The sequence below is a fragment of the Macrobrachium nipponense genome, chromosome 31, assembly GCF_015104395.2.
Source record: "Macrobrachium nipponense isolate FS-2020 chromosome 31, ASM1510439v2, whole genome shotgun sequence".
NCBI lineage: Eukaryota > Metazoa > Arthropoda > Malacostraca > Decapoda > Palaemonidae > Macrobrachium > Macrobrachium nipponense.
Genome location: NC_061093.1, coordinates 46439906 through 46460563, shown reverse-complemented (window position 1 = coordinate 46460563; position 20658 = coordinate 46439906).

Genomic DNA, 20658 nt, shown 5'->3' with positions numbered 1-20658 from the left:
TGTCTCCGCAAGAAGAAGAATGTTCGGAAAGGAGAGCGGAGACGCTTTTAGATCCCGAGTTAGAGGAAAACTCGGATGACGAATATAGTGGAAGAGAAGGTCTGTCTAACTATAAGGTGTTGACTACCCTACTTCTTGAGGAGTACGGAGACGAGTTGACGCCTGCCGCTCCTCCTTCTCCTCGCGTCGCTCTTTTCCAGTGCTAAGACGAAGAAGCCTTCGTCTTTTCTTAAAATGAAACCCACCATATCGATGAAGAGAGCATTACATTCCTTAGACTCATGGATGAAGTCTAAGAAAGACTTAGTGAGGACAGTCTTCTGCATGCCTCCAGCAAGATTAGCTGGGAAAGAGGCATTTGGTATCGACGGAGAAAATATGGGTATTGCTCTCCCTTCTACAACCGAAACAGATTTTTCGACTTTGTTTGACGCTTCAAGGCGTCAAAAAAGTCTCCAATTCTGCACGGATTACGTGGGGAATTTCGGAACTGGATCATCTCCTCAAGGGACTCTTTCGTGTATTGGAAGTTTTTAACTTCTTAGATTGGTCCCTTGGGGTGATGTCCAAGAAAGCCCATGATTCGGAAGGAATCGAACCTGAAGCCCTGTTATGCATATTGTCTTGTATTGACAAGGCGGTACAGGATGGATCTTTTGAAATCTCCTCTTTGTTTGGGGCAGGTCTTTTAAAGAAAAGAACTGTATATGGCGCCTTCTTAACAAGGCAGTCTCACATGCTCAGAGAGCAGCACTTCTATATGCGCCTCTAATCTGATTTTTTGTTCCCTTCTCAGTTAGTGAAGGACATTGCGCATTCTTTAACTGAAAAGACCCCAGTACAACGGTGCAGCCCTTTCGAGGTGGTCCGACCTCCAGACCTTCCACAAGGAGGAAGGCTACAGAGAAGAGAGGTAGATCTGCTTTCGTCCCTTTAAGAAGGGAAAATGAAGATTCTCTCCTCCAAGCACCAGTAGGTGCCAGGCTCCTGGGATTTGTGGAAGCCTGGACACTGATAAATGCAGAAGCGTCATCTTGGCGATCTAAGGAGGGGATATCGTATCCCTTTCCTGAACACTCCTCCCCGTAACGTCAATACCAAGGGAACTATCAGCCAAATACAAGGATCCTGTGCTGAGGGATACTCTTCGTCGATGGTGGAACAAATGTGGGACAAGAGAGCGATAGAATTGGTACGGGATCAACACTCCCCGGGGTTTTACAATCGCCTTTTTCTGGTGGCGAAAGCCTCGGGAGGCTGGAGACCAGTACTGGACGTCAGCTCTCTGAACAAATTTGTTCAGAAGGAGAAGTTCTCCATGGAGACTTCTGCTTCAGTCATGGCGTCATTACGACAGGGAGATTGGATGGTGTCTTTAGATCTCCAGGACGCCTACTTTCACGTCCCGATCCACCCTTCATCGAAGAAGTACCTCCGTTTCATGACGGGGGAAGGATCTTTCAGTTCAGAGCCTTATGTTTCGGCCTGTCCACAGCCTCAGGTCTTCACAAGCCTGATGAAGAATGTGGGCGAGGTTTCTTCACCTCAAAGGAGTGAATGTCTCTATGTATCTAGACGACTGGCTCATCAGGGCCAGATCGGAGAGACAGTGCTTGGAGGACCTAAAGTTAACTCTGGATTTGATCAAGCGTTGGGATTGCTTGTGAACCTCGAGAAGTCTCAGCTGACCCCCAGACAAGACCTAGTCTATCTGGGGATTCGGATGGATTCTCGGGGTTTTCGAGTTTTTCCTTCGCAAGAGAGAATCGCAAAAGGTTTGCGGATAGTCTCTCTCTTCTTAGAGAAGCAACAAACGTCGGCGAGGGAATGGTTGAGCCTTCTGGGACGCTTTCCTCGCTAGAACAATTCTTCCCTCTAGGAAGACTTCATATACGTCCGCTTCAATTCTTCCTCAGAGGTCTTGGAGCTGGAAAACCGGACAACTGTCGGACGTTTTTCCATTCCAGTGAGATAAAGTCACACCTACAGTGGTGGTTGCTCCCTCTGGAAGAGAACAAAGGGATCTCTCTAAGAACACAGAACCCAGACCTAGTGTTGTTCTCCGACGCGTCGGAGACAGGTTGGGGAGTGACATTAGGCTCAGAGGAAGTGTCAGGACACCTGGGAACAGCACAGGTGTCTTGGCACATAAACTGCAAAGAGCTCTTCGCCGTACATCTGGCCTTGAAGAGCCTAGAACCTCTGGTGTCAAGCAAGGTAGTGCAAGTAAACGTGGACAACACCACCGCACTTGCCTACATTCGGAAACAGGAGGGACGCACTCCTCGTTCCTTTACGAGCTCACGAGAGACCTATTACTTTGGACGTCTCACAGGAACATCTCCCTGATGACAAGGTTCGTACAGGGAGTAAGGAATGTGAGGGCGGACAGGCTCAGCAGGAGGAACCAGGTCCTTCATACAGAATGGACTCTACACGAGGAAGTGTGTCTCGATCTCTGGTCTCTGTGGGAACTCCTCATGTGGATGTCTTCGCAACATTCATTTCAAAAGGCTCCCAGTGTTTTGCTCGGTCGTGGAAGATCCAAGAGCACTTATGGTAGACGCCTTCCTGCTAATTGGTCTCGAGTTGACGTTTATGTTTTCTTTTCCCCCATTCAAATCCTGGGGTTAGTAATGAAAAAGTTTGTGGCGTCAAAGGAGACGAGGAGACGTTAATAGCCCCTTTTTGCCCCCTTTTGGCCGGCCCAGGAATGGTTCACGGAGGTGGTAGAGTGGATCGTAGACTTTCCAAGATCCCTACCAGGAAGGACGGATCTTCTCAGACAACCGCACTTCAAGAGGTACCATCAAAAACCTCCACGCTCTCGCTCTGACTGCCTTTCGACTATCGAAAGACTGTCAGAGCGAGAGGCTTTTCTCGCGAAGTGGCAAGCGCGATCGCGAGAGCACGCAGAACCTCCACTACGAAAGTATACCAATCGAAGTGGGAGGTATTTAGAAGGTGGTGTAGATCCAAGAAGTTGTCCTCCTCCACTACCTCTATAGCGGAAATTGCTGATTTCCTGCTATTCCTGAGAGAAAAATCTCATCTAGCCGTATCAATAAAGGGATACAGAAGTATGCTTCCGGCTGTATTCAGGAACAGAGGATTAGATCTGGCAAATAATAAAGATCTCCACGATCTCATAAGGTCTTTTGAGAATTCAAAGTCTAAGGAACCAGTACCTCCGAACTGGAACCTAGACGTAGTCCTCAAGTATCTGTCATCGGAAAGATTCGAACCTCCTCATCTGGCATCGTTTAGGGACATGACCAGAAAATGCCTATTCCTGTTATCTTTAGCTACGGCAAAGAGAATTAGTGAATACATGCTCTGCAGGATAAAGTAGGATTCAAGGGGAGACTCGGCTATTTGCTCGTTTAAGACCCTGTTTTTAGCGAAAAACGAGAATCCCACGAATCCCAGGCCTAAGTCTTTCGAAGTCAAAGGACTGTCGAGTCTCGTAGGCAGAGAAGCAGAGAGGTCTCTATGCCCTGTTAGAGCTCTGAAGTTCTACCTTCAGAGAAAGCATCAGATGGGAGGTTCTAGACAAGGTCTTTGGTGCGTCGGTAAAAGACCCCACAAGACTGATGTCCAAGAATGCGCTGGCATTCTTTGTAAGAAACGTCATTACAGACGCTCATAAGGCCTGTCCTGACGAACAGTTTACAACTGTTGAGATAAAAGCTCATGAAGTGAGAGCTATAGCGACGTCTCTCTCGTTTCTTTTCATAAGAATATGTCGCTTAAAAACATCATAGATACGACATTTTGGAGATGCAACTCAGTATTTGCATCTCATTACTTGAAAGACGTGCGTGTGACTTATGAGAAGTGTTTTTCTCTAGGTCCTTTCGTATCGGCGGATACGATTCTGGGTACGGGAGCCGACACCAATCCTTAAATGTATATACTGTTCTTCTTTTTGGATATGGTCGAGAGTCTCTTCGAACAATGGAGGACTTAGGCTCGCACGGGCGGCCGTCTATGTTGTTCAGTTAAGAGAATTCTTGTCATATCCAATTAGTTGAGTATAATTTTTTTTTTGGAAAATTATGTAGTGTGCGTAGTGGTTTTGAGTTACGGTTGTTGTGACGAGTTCGGGGATAACTCGTAACAATCCTTAGTTCTAACATATGTTTAGGATCAGGTGGTCGGGATTGGTTGGTGTGCTCCTTCATAAGGTGTATTGTCATATAAGTGGATCAGCACCCATTGACAAAGTCCTTTTAGGCTCTGCCGAGTAAGCGGATAGGACCCCATCGGCAGATCCCACAAGACTCTTGGCCATAGATCATATATATCGCTAAAGTTTCTTGAGGTGATGCAGACTACTGGGCAAACACCCACGAAGTCTACCACCTATCAGGTAGGAACCAAGGTTTTATTTATACCTACAACATATGTTGTTTACCTGTCTATTCCATATAGAAGCTGTCTCTTACCCATCCACCACCGAAGGGTGCCAATCAGCTATGTATATATCTGACAGGTAAGTTGATTGTATGAAAATGATATTGTTATGTTACAATAAAGTTTCATACATACTTACCTGGCAGATATATACAATTAAAGGCCCACCCAGCCTCCCCGCAGGAGACAGGTGGAAAAGAGACAAATGATGATAGAAAACGGGGATGGTTCCTAGTCCTGCCACCCAGGGCAGCCGTAGATCACCTGACCTACTGTAGCGAGTGGCGCGAAAATTTGAAATTTCTGTCGGGACGACGGAGTCTTAGCTATGTATATCTGCCAGGTAAGTATGTATGAAACTTTATTGTAACATAACAATATCATTGTTATGATACAATAAAGTTTGTTCATACTTACCTGGCAGATATATATAATCAAGTACCCACCCACCTCCCTCCAGGGGCAATGGGAAATAAAAATTATGAATAGAAAATGGGAATGGTTCCTGATACCCGCCTCCCAGCGGCGGGAATGGGTACTAACCACCTGGCCGACCACTGCGTGTGTCGGAAGTTTTTAAAATTCTGTCGGACTTCAGAAAATACAGCTATATATATATCTGCCAGGTAAGTATGAACAAACTTTATTGTATCATAACAATATCATATTTTTCTTCAACCTCCTCCCCTTCAACTTTTAACCCTTACATGACTTAAATATATTGAAATGCAGCTCCTCAGGCCATTTAAACTTTGAGATCGGCCAATCTATGAAAAAACACATCAGTGGAAAGAGGAAGATATGGAAATGTACATGGTGAAAGAAAAAAAAAAGTTCTAAAAAATTTTCCCTACCTTCTACAAGAAGTTGAATATTACTATTTACAACCCCTTGTGGGGGCCTCTTTTAGAAGACATTCGTAAAATTTACTAAATTATAGTATATGTTTTTTCTAATAAATAATTATATTTTATTTTGTAAAATTATAATTGGAAGTTAGAAGCAGAAATGAGACTCCTGAGATGCCCGATTCGTGGTTTTAGCCAGTGTAAAAGTTGCCATAAGTGAATTTATGGTTACAGAAGTATTGGGACTTCTTTCCCGCCTGATTCTTTCCAAATCAATGGCGCTTAATATTGTTTATCTACAGGATCAGTCCGTCCACCACCCCAAACCTGTTATTACAGCTCCTGAAGATCAGTCCATCCATTAAGGGTTAAGGTTCCTGCTGAAGAAGGAGAAGGTAGTCCCTCCCTCCCCCCACAAGAAGTCTCTTTATGGGACTTTTAATCGAGGAGGCAGTTGGGTCTTCCTTTGGCTCACCTGTTCCTTCGGGAACAGAGACCGTCACGCTGTCCCCAGGGTCTAGCGTGTCGGGAGCCATAGACTCGTTCCATGGTGGGTGCTTGTACGCGAGATTCCGAGTGCACGTGAATCTACGGATTCACGTGCATCTGGAGTTGATGATGCTGAGTCTTCTCACCTTCATGACTCGGGCACAGAGTGGAACAAAGGAGCGAGTTGCTTAGGTGACTTTCGCCTTGCTGGTGATCGCTCAGTACCCAGGATTGATGTGATGGTCCCGTGGGACCATGCACGCGGTGAGACTGGTAGGGGGTCCCCCATTCAGTCCTCTTGAGAGGTTTTGGCCTTGACGAGAACTGGGATGCATTGTAGGATGATACTGGTCCTCGCCAGTCAGGTGCATGTTCAACTCCTCTCAGGCCACGCTCACGTTCGCATGACCGACTGGTCTCGGTAGCTGCTAATGTTTCCCCTGCTGTGTGAGTTATGTAACCCTTCTTTGGAAAGGCTTTCTCCAGGGCGAGAATGCTCTCCAAGACTCACTTCGCAGCCATTACCATAGGTTGATGGCTGCCCGCCACTTGCTTCTCCTGCTAGTTCTGCTAGCAAGGTGAGCGTGAGCGTCCAATCTTCCCCACCTATTCCCTCTACTTCCTATGGGTACACCAGGAGGGGCAAGGTGAATAGGAGGGATCCTGCAGAGTGCTTCCACAGGATTCAGCGTCGGGGGCCTATGTTCCTGGAAAGATCTTAGGGTCCCACCAGTTTGTATATCTTGTGGGAACAAATCACAATTTTTGAAAGTAAATTGTATTTTTTTTACCTTTACAAACCTGAGGTCATTTACATTAATGCCCACTTCATGCCACCCCTCAATCTGAAACCTGGGCCAAAAGGCAAAGTGGACATTAGATAATGCCTAACCACCTTGTTCAAGAATTTAATGGCTGTATCCCAGCCTTTGCTGAAAGTATGTAATTCCTAGTGTAAGTACCTCAGGTTTGTATAGGTAGGAAAAATACAATTTTGTACACTAACTTCCCTGCCAGATATATACTTAGCTATAGTCTTCGACGTTCCGACAGAATTTCAAATCTCGCGGCACACGCGACAGGTAGGTCAGGTGGTCTACCTTACCCGCCGCTGGGTGGCGGGCGTATGAACCAATCTATCTCTCCAGCCAGATTTTTTTCTGTCGCTGAAGCGATAACAACTGTTGTCGTTTCATTCCGATATATTCTTCATTTCTCGCTTGCCTGGAGATTGATTTGGACATTTTGGTGACGTATTCGCTCTATTTTGGCTTGGGATACGCTGATTGTGGACCGTTATTGACTTTGCGCTGGATTTTCCTGTAGAATGTCTGATTTTGATTCTGTTTCCAAAACTCCGGTTTTGTTTAGAGTATGTTTGACCGATGGATGTAAGGTGAGGTTACCGAAAGCTGCGGTTGACCCTCACACATTTTGTGTTAAATGTAGGGGGAATGAATGTTCGTTTAGTAACCCGTGTCAAGAGTGTGAGGTTTTGAACGAAGATGAATATAAGGCTCTTTCTTCTTATATTAGGAAACTTGAAAGGGATAGGGTACGTAAAGCTTCTTCAAGGAGTTCGAGCAGGTCGAGAATGAGTGAGAATGAAACTAACATTATTGTAGTTTTAGAACCTTCCTCCCAGGTCTCAGCTCCTGCTCCCCGCACCGAAGCCGTAGATTCGTCTTCGGAGGCGGCGGCCTCAAAAGCTTCCTTGTGTTCTAAGGAAGACAAGAATCTTAGTACTGATCAAGGTAAGAGTGTCAGTGATGATAAGTGCAGTGTACCCAGTGATGTGGAGGGTGCGTCTGACCGGCTCCTTAGTGCCTCCAGGCCTAGACCTCTTCCAGACTCCCAGTTCCAGTGGAGGAGGAAAGTCGAAAGCCGCAGGAGGGCTAGGGAGAGCCCCCACCGGTCAGGCGTCCCCTCGGCAGATCCTGAAGTTCGCTCCCAGGCTGCCTTGGATCGTAAGAAGAAGAATATTCTTCGTCAGTTGTTTTTCGTCATCCTCTTCTCCTTCGCCGAAGCGTGGTTGGAGCTCTAAGGAGGCGTCACGCCCGTTGAAGAGGGCTGCGGAGGCTCCCTTCAGTACGTTAGCGTCCAGCCCGAAGACTTTTCTGATGTAGCTTCCTTGCAAGCAAAGAAGCCTAGGAAGATCCAGTGATCGCCCTCCTTCTTCCCCTCGCTCCTCGCACTGAGCTTGCTTCGGAAGAAGATCCTGGGACTCTCCTTCTCGAGGTGCTAGCGGGCCTACAAGCTCAGATCACAGCCTTGGCGGACTCCTTGGCATCGAGATCGCGTAGAAGGAAGGATTTGTCTCTCCCTATCAAGAGATCGAGGCGCGTTTCGTCGGAAGAGCGCTCTCCTTGTAATCGGCGATCTCCTTCTTTTGAGGATACTTCTACACATCGTAACATTTCACGAGAGGAACAACCATCCCGCTCGGACGGTGTCGAGGATGCCATTCGTCGGATAGGCGCTCCTTGGACTATGAAGATATTTCCCCAGATCGGATTCCTGCCTCGGGTAGACGCTCAGCCCCTTCTGTTTCTCCTTCTTCTAGAGTTCGTGCAAGGAAGAGAGAGTCGCTCAGGTCATAGAAGACTTATTTCGTCGTCTCCGTCTCATCTTTCTTCTCCTCGCCTTCTCAGAGAACCTAGGGAATGCCCTTCTGAAGTAGGCGCACTTTCTCCTTCCGACTACTGTCGTGGCGTCGGATAACGTGACTGGTAGGCGCTCATCGCATGGAGTTCGCTCCTCCCCTGTAGACATCAGAGTCTAGTAGGAGCCCTGCTCGTGGTAAGCGTCCTTCTTTTAGTAGCTGTTCTCCTGGAGAAAGACGCCTTGATCCTTGTTTGCTTCGTTCTCCTAGTAGGCGCTCTTCGTTCTCGAGACTCCCTACTCCTGATCGGTCTCCTCTTGCTAGAAGTCAAGAACGCCTCAAGCGCCCTGCTTCTGTTAGGCGCTCGGAGCCTTACAGACGTTCTCCCCTTGATAAGGACCAAGATCTCGTTGAACGCCCTGTTCCGTTTAAGCGCTCGGAGCATAGCAGCCGCTCTCCGCTTTGTAGGCATCAAGAGCCTCTCAAGCGCCCTGCTCCTGATAGGCGCCATATTTTTAGCAACGTTTCGCCGCTTGGTAGGCGCCAGGATTCCCCTAAGCGCCCTGTGACAGATAGGCGCTCGGCGCCTAGTAGCCGCTCTCTCACGATCGGCGCCAGGATTTAGTAGGCGCTTTCCCTCTCGTAGTTTCCCTAGGATAGACGTGGTCTTTCTAGGGAAAGGAGTCCTTCCTCTTTTGCTGTTAAGAGTTTGTCTTCGTTTAGGAAGGAATGCGAGATTAGACAAGAATTTTCGGATAAGCGTCCTTCTTTTACGACTCGTCGTTCTCCGGTACGCCTCTCTACTTTGGAATCTTCTCCTCATTCAAGACGTTTGTCTCCTTCATCGCACTGTACCCCAGCTAGGAAATCATCCAAGGATTCTCATAAGGATCCTCATCCTCGTTCTCCTCTTCAAGAAGACCAGGAAGCCTCTGAGGAAGAAACTAATACATCGGCAACAGTTTCTTCGTACAAGAAGCTCACAGAGCTTCTCCTTCAGGAGTTCGGAGAGTCTTTGAGCCCTACTGCTCCTCCTTCTCCACACTCGTTGTTCTCCACAGCGAAAGCAACGAAAGGATCTTCGTGTGTGAGAATGAAACCGACTCTTTCTATGAAGAAAGCGCTCAAGAGTTTCGGTTCATGGATGCGTACTAAAGAAGAAGCGGGGAAAACTATGTTTGCCTTCCCTCCGTCGAAGCTTTCAGGACGGACAGGATTTTGGTATGAGACAGGAGAACCCTTGGGACTGGGCCTTCCGTCTTCAGCTGACGCAGATTTTTCGGTACTAGTAGAACGCCACTAGAAGATCAGCTTTGAATTCGGCAAAACTACGTGGCAATGAATGAAATAGATCACATTCTAAAAGGCATTTTTAGAGTCTTGGAAGTTTTCAACTTTCTCGATTGGTCCCTCGGAGTCCTAGCCAAGAAAACTCAAGGACCGGACACGTTTTTCTCCGGAGGATTTGAATTGTGTCTTATCCTGTATGGATAAATCGGTGAGGGATGGGGCCAGCGAAATAGCTTCACTGTTTGGGAGCAGGGGTCTTGAAGAAAAGATCAGTATTTTGCTCATTTTTAACAAAGTCTGTCTCACATGCTCAGAGATCGTCTTTGCTTTTTGCCCCTCTCTCTACGCAGCTGTTTTCCTAAACACCTGGTTCAAGACATTTCGAAGGCTCTCTCCTGCCAAAGCTACGCAGGACCTTCTAGCGCAGTCTGCAAGGAAGCCGCGCCCTACCTTCCAGACTAAGACGAAGAAAGCTAAGCCGACCTCTCAGGAACCCTTTCGAGGGGCTTCTACCTCTAGATCCTCTTCGTTCAGAGTCGGAAACCAAATAGAAGAGGGAGGACTTTTACGAAGTCAATCAAACCTCCCAAGTAAGACTCAAGTCCTTCAGACAACTGTAGGCGCCCAGGCTTTTACAGTTTGCAGAAGTCTGGGCCCAGAAAGACGCAGATGCCTGGACCCTGTCAATTTTGAGGAAGGGCTATCTCATCCCGTTCTCTTCGAGGCCTCCCTTGACGAATACCCGAGGGAGTTGACGGCCAGATACAGGACTCCATCATGAATCAAGCCCTCCGACTAGCGGTAGATCAGATGCTGGAAAGGAGGCGATCGAACTAGTGGCAGATCATCTTTCGGCAGGCTTTTACAACCGCCTGTTCCTAGTTCCGAAATCCTCAGGGGGATGGAGACCGGTGTTGGACGTAAGCGCCCTGAACTTCTTCGTCGAAAAGAAGAAGTTCACGATGGAGATCACTGCCTCGGTGTTAGCAGCACTCCGTCCAGGGGACTGGATGGTGTCCTTGGACTTACAGGACGCTTACTTCCACATACCAATCCATCCTTCCTCGAGGAAGTTTCAAAGATTCATGATGGGGGGAAGAATCTTCCAATTCAGGGCCCTGTGTTTTGGCCTCTCCACGGCCCCCCAAGTCTTTACGGCCATCATGAGGAATGTGGCACAATGGCTTCACCTAGAAGGGGTGAGGATTTCGCTCTATCTCGACGATTGGCTTATAAGGGCCAATTCCAGAGATCGTTGTCTGAAGGACTTGAAGAAAAAACCCTGGATTTGACTTATTCCTTAGGACTTCTGGTCAATCTGCAGAAGTCAAGTCTGATTCCCGCTCAAGAGTGCGTTTATCTGGGGATCCAGATGAACTCTCTGAGTTTTCGGGCTTTTCCGTCACAGGAGAGGATAGCCCGGGGACTCGAAAAAGTGATGTTAAGGCTATGCTTTACAGTTCCCTGTAAGAATTCCAATCTAACCCCTTGGGGGGAAAAAGAGGAAACTTCCCTATCCTGTTGGGCATTTAAATTTAAAGGTTTCCTAGAACATTTTTATCATTCTTTTAGAGACCTTGAACATTTTTGTCAAAGGTAAATGCTGGAAGAGGCAAAATTAACCTTTGGTTTTGTGGTTTTAAGAAAAACAGATGTTGTGGTCAAAGGTTAGCCTGGAGGAGGCAAAAATAAACCTTTTTTCTGGGCTCAGCTCGTGTCGCTGCGCGAAATATCCTTTAATCTATTATTTCTAGGGTAAATGTACTAACACATACCAGAGAATAAATAAAATAAAGAAAAAGGTCAGTATAACTGACTCGCTCACCCTCCAGGAGGGTGTCGGTATGAACACTAGGCGAGTGAGACCACTACCACGAGCCAAATGCCAATAGAAATCTCCCACTACAAAATCCCTCCAAGAGGGGAGCCGACCCACAGAGTGAGCAGCTCGTACTACTACTACTCCATCCCATGCTGCCGACTGCTGCGCCTCTGGTGGCCATCCTTTCAAGTTAGCCCACACGAGTCGGTGTGATATTTTTCTCTCTGGTGTTTTTTGTGCCCTTTCATTGGATTTTCTATTATGGAGCGTGCAGCTATCGCAGGCAGCTAAGTTAAGTACTCAGTATTTTACGGTTAGTTGGTTTTTTCCGGCCCTGAGGACAGTATTTGCCGTTTTGTTTTTTAGGTATAAATACGACCTCCGGGGTCGGAAGCATGGCAGCATGGTTCTGCCTCATGATGGGTTCGTTCTTGGTCCTCCCATACCTAGAACATCCCCTTATTTATCTTCGCTCTTTATGATTATCCGACTTTACTTAGGGTACGGTCTACTCAGGTTTGTCATGCATGCATGTATTTTACCTTACGTAGGCTTCTTCTATCCAGACCCTAGTCCAGGTTCTTAGTATCGGCCTCTGACTAGCTTTGAGTGGTAGACTTGCCTTCGGGTTAGTCGTACACTCCTGGATTTTTTCTCCTGCTATATTGTTTTCTTTCTTTCATTTATTTATTTATATAACTGTGTATTTTATTATTGTTAGGTTAGTTAGGCGTCTGGCTTAGCCTAGGTCCTGGCTCTTTGAGCCTATACTACCGCTCATCAGTTCGTTGCTTCCCTATAGCATCTCTCTGATCAGTTGGTTCGGCCCAGTGGGCTTATTTGCCTCCGCTTTTCAGTTCAGTATGCTTCCCGATAGCATTTCCCTGATCAGTGGTTGTCCTAGGCTTAGTTGTCGTATTTGGTCTTACCGCCTCGTGGTCACTTCGTGATCACGGGCGGGCCAGCCAGACGCCTGTCCATCTTCTTCCCCCCCCTCCCGCTCTCCATAGAGTCGGGCGGGGGCGGGTCGGTCCTGCATGCTCCCGCTCTTCATAGAGTCGGCGGGGGCGGTCGGTCTTGCCCCCATGCCCCGCTCCTCATACCCGCCTGCCTCCCTCTCTCCCCTCAGGCGGAGGGGCTAGGGAGTCGGGACAGACCAGACTGGTCTCGACCTCTCCGGCTTCTCGGTCCGCCGGTTGGTACGGAGTGGGGGGTACTGGCCTTGCCCACCCTCCGCGCTACCTTGTCGCTCCGGGCTAGCTTGAGCCTGTATGTCTTCTCGCTCTTTCCCATCTTACTAGGGCTCCTTCCTGATCGGAGTCCTGGTATCCAGCGGAAAGTTGTTAGTACCACCCAGTAGGGTGGACCGGAGCATACAGTGGGTCTCTACTAACCTTACCGTTTTGCTGAGTTACTACACTCCGCTACGCACTGGACTTAGTCCCGGTTTGCTTGTGTGTTAGGTTTAAGTTATCTTAAGTTTATCTATAAGAACCTTAAACCATCCCCCTCCCTTACATATCTTACCGGATCTCTCCGGGATTATAGCCTATTCAGGCGATGCAGGGAGGGGTTATGCCCAAATTTTTTCCGAGCTCCGGCATGCATCGGAGCTCTTCTGTCCTTTAGACTGTAAGTGATGTTTTTTAAGATACTCATGTGTCTCCCCACTTACAGGCCACCAACTGTGAGCATCCGGGATGTTCCGCCACACTCAGGACCCTTGTGGACACGAAGTTTTGCCGGTCCCATGCTCCATGCGCGACTCCGCTCGGGGACTCCAGGTCTGGTACCATGAGACGTGTACCATATGTTACGATCTGGTGAGCCAGCTTTTGGAAGGGGTAAGTTTTACATCTCCAGTAGCTGCTCCGCGCTTCTTTTTTAGCGCTTAAGTTTTCATCATATTAACTTAAGGCAATTAATTTAAGTTATACTTTAAGTTTTAGTTTTAAGTGATTCTTAAATCTAAACTACGCCCTCTCTTCCAGGCTCCGGCGGTAAGAGATACCGCACTGGCTACTCTGCGGCCCTGGGTCGGCGGTTTTGGGAAAAACGCCGCCAAGGGACAGCCCTACATCCTAGAGAGCGGTGGCATTACTAATCTTCCCCGGAGGCAAAGCGACAGGATACGTCGACCCGGTAGAAGCGGATCCGACTATCGCCTTCATCCAACAACAGCTGGCCACCTCATTAACTGATCAGGACCAGGATATCTCTACGGATGTCGCGACCCTAGATATTAATGTTGAACCTATGGTAGGTATAGACGACCTGTTGGTCGAGGTAGGTACGGTGGACACCCAAGGGTCACCCTTGGGCGTAACTGTTTCTTCTACTCCTGCAACCTCTCCATCCTTCCAAGGCTTTACGGGTGACGAAATATATTCTCCTCCTGGTGCTTCGGTTAGACCTAAGGTCAAGTCTAAGGTGATGACTTTGACTAAGACGTCGTCGTCGTCTAAGAAGACGACTTCGGCTTCATCCTCCTCCCGGAAGTCTCCGGCTGGGAATCGGAGCATCCAGTTCTAAAGCTTCTAGCTCCGGCTCTAAGTCCTCGAGGAGTAAATCCTCCAGAGAGAGATCTCGCACTCCGGCAGAATCACCAGTTCCGCTACCTTTGGTTCCGATTCAGAGCCTCCCCTCCACCTCCGCAGCAGCTACCGGCTTTGGACTCCAATGCTGGCCTGTTGCAACAGGTGGGGGACCTGGTTGGGTCCTTAAAGAGTAGCATGGAGCAAATGATCTCTCGTCTGTCGGACAGGATTACTTCCCACCGACTCCATTATAGCCGGCTGAGAGAAGCTCTCTGCCTCTCCTCCACTGTCCAACACGAGTGGATCCCAACTTCCTCCGTATGACTCACTACCTCAGTTCTCTATGAACAATCCGTGGAGAGTAGCGTCCAGGACGGTCTCATCTCTATACCGGAATTTGGGACTCGAAGAATAGAGGACTTCGAGTTCTTCCCGGAAGACCTCCAGCCTCCGTTCATAGGCTACGCAAGGCTTACGCCGTCGGCTATGGTGCGGGACGATAAGGTACCTAAGGAGACAGTCCTCTACTCACGAGACCAGGCTCAGAGAGAATGGCTCAGGTGTTTAGAGGACATGGATTTGTTCTAACACCAAGATACAACCATTTAAGAGTCCCTTTACCATTTTTACAATGGATGAGAGTACCCCGCTCCCGTTCCTAACCAAGATCGCGAGGTCGACCATCCCAGCGGCCCAGAAGGGGGAACCTATACCGCAGTTGAAGGAAGCGGATCCCACTTCTCCGTTGCTCCCCTCAGTTGGAGAATTGTGGGAAGACTTGCCGAATACATTCTCAGCTGGCAAACTCAAACCGGACTGTGCTATGGAGCAGTTTGGTGAAAAGCTACCCAGGCTCCCAGATAGCCTTATTCAGGCTGAGTTTGATGCAAAATCGCGTCTAGCCAGATCCATCAATTCTATGGCTATGTCTGAGGTAGCTACCATGGCTTATGGATCAGAACCGATTTTTAATCTCATGACCAAAAGCCCTGACTCAAACGTACAGTCAGATATGTTTGAGTTTGCCACTGCTCGGACGAATTGTAGGAAGCATGTCCTACAAGAGGCAACCATTCGGCATGAACCGAATAGGTTACTCTCGTCTAGCATCTGGGGAGCAGATCTCTTCCCAGAAGCTATGGTTAAGGAGGTCCCAGTCAGAGGCTACCAGGTTTAAAACCAGAGCCTTAAGGATCGTTGGGGCCTTTCGGCTAAGAGGAGGCAAGACTGACTCTAAAGGTAAGGCACAAAAGAAACCCAGGCGTTTCAACCTTACCAGAAGAAGCAACTACGCTTTCCTCAACAAGTTCCAACAGTACCGTTAGTGCAGACAGCCCAACCCTCCACTTCCTAAAGGTCAATCACGCCAATTTATGTGATATCCCCTCAGCCTCAGCCCTCCACCTCTTACGCCATCTCTCCAGCTTACAATCAAGCCTTCGAGAGTCAAGCTTCTCAGAAGTATGACCGCTCGGGTAAGGGAGGTAGAGGTAAGCGTTCCTTTCGTGGGAGAGGATCGGGAGCCCCTTTAACAGGGAAAGCACTTCAGAGGAGGCCGAGGCGTTACCAGAACCAATGAAGAACTTCAGGTAGGAGGGAGGCTGTTTCACTTTCGCCACCGGTGGAACTTCAGCCAATGGGCTCGAGCATAGTGTCAAAAGGTCTGGGTTGGAGCTGGTTGACGAACCCACCTCCATCCAGACCTTTCCGTCAACTTCCTTCCAAGGATTGACAGAGTACGCAGACGATCTCCTTCAAAAAGGAGCTATAGCGAGGGTCAAGAGATTAAAATTTCAAGGTCGCTTGTTCAGCGTGCCAAAGAAAGGCTCACAAAAAAGAAGGGTAATCTTAGACTTGTCCCGCTTAAACTTAGCCATCCGCTGCGACAAGTTCAAGATGCTCACGATCTCACAGGTGCGGACCCTACTTCCCCGTGGGGCCGTCACCACCTCTATCGATCTTACAGACGCTTACTATCATATCCCTATTGCAAGACACTTCCGTCCGTATCTGGGTTTCAAGATAGGAGACCAGACATTCTCCTTCAAGGTAGTTCCATTCTTGGACTCAACGTGGCACCCAGAGTGTGTTCACGAAGCTAGCGGAAGTGGTAGTGCAACAACTCAGATCGCAAGGGATCATGGTAGTAGCGTATCTCGACGATTGGTTGATCTGGGCCCCAACAGTCGAGGAATGCAACGAAGCTACTCTGAAAGTGATTCAGTTCCTGGAATATCTAGGCTTCAAAATAAACAGGACCAAATCAAGACTCACTCCAGAGTCAAACTTTCAGTGGCTTGGGCATTCAATGGAATCTATCATCCCACACTCTGTCGATTCCATCAACCAAAAGGAAAGAAATAGCAAAGTCAGTCAAGCAATTTCTAAGTCACAAACTAGCGTCAAGGAGAGCCAGGAAAGGATCCTGGGTTCTCTCCAGTTTGCATCAGTGACAAACGTCTTAATGAAAGCCAACTGAAAGACCTAACCAGAATCTGGCGCTCGCGAGCAAACGTCAGGTCCAGGGACAAAACTATCCTCAGTGCCTCTGATTCTAAAGAATCGACTTCGGCCATGGGCGAGAGTCAAGATTTATCAATGTCGGTACCCCTTCAGTTCCTCCACCAGGGGTCACCATCCACACAGACGCGTCCTTAAGCGGCTGGGGAGGGTATTCCCAGGTCAAAAAGGTTCAAGGGACTTGGTCACCTCAGTTCCGTCAGTTCCATATAAACGTATACTGGAGGCAATGGCAGTGTTCTTGACTCTAAAAAGGTTACGCCCACCCAAGTACTCCCACATAAAGCTAGTCCTTGGACAGCGCAGTGGTAGTACATTGTATAAACAGAGGAGGCTCCAAGTCACGTCATCTAAATCACGTCATGATAGCCATCTTCTCCCTGGCAGACAAGTTCAGTTGGCATCTTTCCTCCACTCACATAGCTGGAGTAAGAAACGTCATAGCAGACGCCCTATCCCGATCAGTACCCCTAGAGTCGGAATGGTCACTGGACAACAGTTCGTTCCAATGGATCCTTCAAAGAGTCCCAGGGCTACAGGTGGACCTCTTCGCATCACAAGCGAGAACCACAAACTACCGTGTTATGTAGCCCCCAACCTGGACCCCTCTGGCCTATACCACGGATGCCCTGCCTCTAGACTGGAACAACTGGGAGAGAAGATTTACGTCTTCCCTCCAGTGAATCTCCTCATGAAAGTATTGAACAAACTCAGGACATTCAAGGGTCAAGTGGCTCTAGTAGCCCCAGACTGGCCGAAGAGCAACTGGTATCCTCTAATTTTGGAGCTGGGCCTTCGTCCTCTTCAGATCCCCAGTCCCAAGCTCTCCCAGTCAGTACAAATGAAGACTGTGTTCGCTTCCTCAGGGATTCTCAAAACCCTAACTTTATGGATTTCATGAAGTTTGCGGCAAAAAAGAGATGCGAATATTGAACCTCAGAATATTCTATTCTGGAATCCGATAAAAGGGATTCGACTTTGAGGCAGTATGATGCTGCTGTCAAAAAGTTAGCAACCTTCCTGAGAGATTCGGATATTAGAATCATGACAGTTAATTCAGCTATATCCTTTTTCAGATCCTTATTTGAAAAAGGTTTAGCAGCTAGCACGATTACGACAAACAAGTCAGCTTTGAAAAAGATATTTCAATTTGGATTTAACATAGACTTGATGGATTCCTACTTCTCGTCTATTCCTAAGGCATGTGCTAGGCTTAGGCCTTCTGTAAGGCCTACGTCAGTTTCATGGTTCTTAAACGATGTTCTAAAACTGGCTTCCGAAACCGATAATGACACATGCTCGTTTATAATGCTCTTAAGAAAAACCCTATTCTTATTAAGCTTAGCTTCAGGAGCAAGAATTTCAGAACTGTCGGCTCTATCCAGAGACCCGGATCATATTCAGTTCCTTCCCACAGGAGAAGTCCTACTTTCTCCGGAACGTAGCTTTTTAGCAAAGAATGAAGATCCTTTGATGAGGTGGGAACCTTGGAAGGTACTACCCCTTCCACAAGATGTATCTCTTTGCCCAGTTACAACCTTACGAGCCTTTCTGTCTAGGACCTCCTCATCTTCGTCGGGTCCCCTCTTTAGGAGGGAAAAAGGTGGAACTTTATCCATTAACCTCTTCATTACCGAAAGTTTGTTTGGAGGTAGGTGGGTACCACCATTGAAGTCTACTATACCGCACCGGGTGCATAAAGGTGGTACGCATAGTACCACCAAAACTCCTCTTTTCAGATAGGGACTTCCAATCATTCTGTAATTTCGGTTTGAAGAGTTTGGAGCAAAATAAACAGTATGACACGATGCCAGACGTATGATGAACCCCAAAAAATAGTATTATTACTGCTTATAGTAGTGTGTAGGTGACAGATGAACTGCGTCTCAACAAAAAATCACAAAACCAGACAAGCGTAAACATGTAATAACTTCTACCCAAGTAAAAAACCAGTTGTATCATCATTTACTGTATTTATTTATTTATTCACTTATTACATTTTACAAATAAAAGATATGAACACCAGATAAATGAAGGTAGAAATAAAGCCTTATAGTAACTTTATATATAAAAAACAACCAACCGAGAAAAGCAAAAAAGCGATTTTTTCTGAGGACAAGAAACTTGAAAAATTAGTTTATGATACCCCTAATGCCCCTAAAGTTGTTTTCTGTGATGAAAACTAATCTTAGAAAAACGTAGAAAATGCATCGCCCAATTTTTGAAAGATATACTATAAAATTTGCGATTTCCATATTTATTGGCGGGGCTTTCGCTTTAGTTTTTGCTCTCTTTTTTTGTTATTACGTGCTTATTTACTGTTCTATTTTGATAATACTTTATGTGCATGTTCCAGGTGCAATATACCAACATTCTGTAAGACCGAATTTCTATTCAAGACCGTAGTTTTCTCATCGACCACCAGTGTCCCTTGTACAAGGGACACTGAGTTTCACATTTTTTTTCATAAAATCATTTATTTTCCCTGTAGGATGATAAAACTAACAGAGAATATGCGTTATTATAGTGCTAATAATACCTGATAATTTCATTAGCCTGTCTTGATTAGTGTATTTTTGGCAAATATTTTTACGATGGGCACCCCTCCAAACTCGAGTCACTACCGAGAGATTCAGTTCGGCAGCGAACACAATGTTTACATTCTGCTCACCCACCCGGTAAAGAAGGGGTTAAAGGCATCAGGCAACAAATCCTGTACTTTATTAAGCAAGCCAATCCTGACTCTTTCCCGAAAGCACATGATGTCAGGGCAGTAGCCACCTCAATTAATTATTTCCAACATATGAACTTCGATGAGTTGAAAAAGTATACTGGATGGAAATCGCCGACAGTGTTCAAACGTCACTACCTTAAGTCCTTGGAAGCTCTGAAATTCCCAGCAGTAGCAGCGGGTAACATAGTTTCCCCTGACTCTAGCTAGTTTGTAGTAGAAGATTCAGTCCTCCTTTCTACCTGCCTCACCCAAAAGTTCGTCTATTCCTACCTGGTTCATTTGCATTCACCTTGTGTCTTAGCTGCTTTTGTGATAGTGTAGTGGGTGACCCCTTATTGTCTGGTTAGGGACACTCACAAATGATTATAAACATTGATCTCATGGATGTTTCCCTTATTTTTATGCTAGGGGATACATCATATTATAATGATTACGGGTTTTGTATATTAAGTCATATACATTCCTTTATATATTATTATTGTTGATTGTTTTTATTAATTGCTATTATACTTTTGATACATGCTGTTACACAGATAACATTGATACATGTAAATAATTTTTACCTGTACATATGTAATTACCTTATGTTAACAAACATGATTAGATTTAAGGGTAATTTTAAGCATATTTCTATTTTTATACCCCTGTGTATATGTATCTTTTAGCAATTATAGTCTATTCTTATATATTTTATCTTTTATTTGAGACCTATTCTGATTTATTTTATTTTTATTCTCATTTTATTACTTTTGTTTACAATCTTGTGCTATTTCTCTGGTACGATTTTGCGCAGCGACACGAGCTGAGCCCAGAAAAGGGATTTTGTACATGAACTTCCCTGACAGATATATACTTAGCTATAGTCTCCGACGTTCCCGACAGAATTTCAAATCTCGCGGCACACGCGACAGGTAGGTCAGGTGGTCTACCTTACCCGCCGCTGGGTGGCGGATGTACGAACCACTCCCGTAAGCTTGTCAGATTTTTCTCTGTCGCGGGAACGATAACAACTGTTGTCGGTTCCTCTCGATAGTTTTTCGATTCTCGCTTGCCTGGAGTTAATTTGGACTTCTTTTGGTGACGTATTCGCTTTGTTTGGCTTGGCATACGCTGATTGTGGACCGGTTTGATTTTGAGTTTGATTTTCCTTAACGATGTCTGATCTAGAATCGGTAGTTAAAAACTTCGGTTTTGTTTAGGGTTTGCGTGAATGAAGGATGTAGGTGAGGTTTGCCGAAAGCTTCGGTAGACCCCCACACGGTTTGCATGAAATGCAGGGGAATGAATGTGCTTTGCTAACCCTTGTAATGAATGTAAGGGATTGAATGAAGAAGAATATAAGGCTCTCTCTTCTTATGTTAGGAAGTTGGAACGTGATAGAGTGCGTAAGGCTTCCTCTA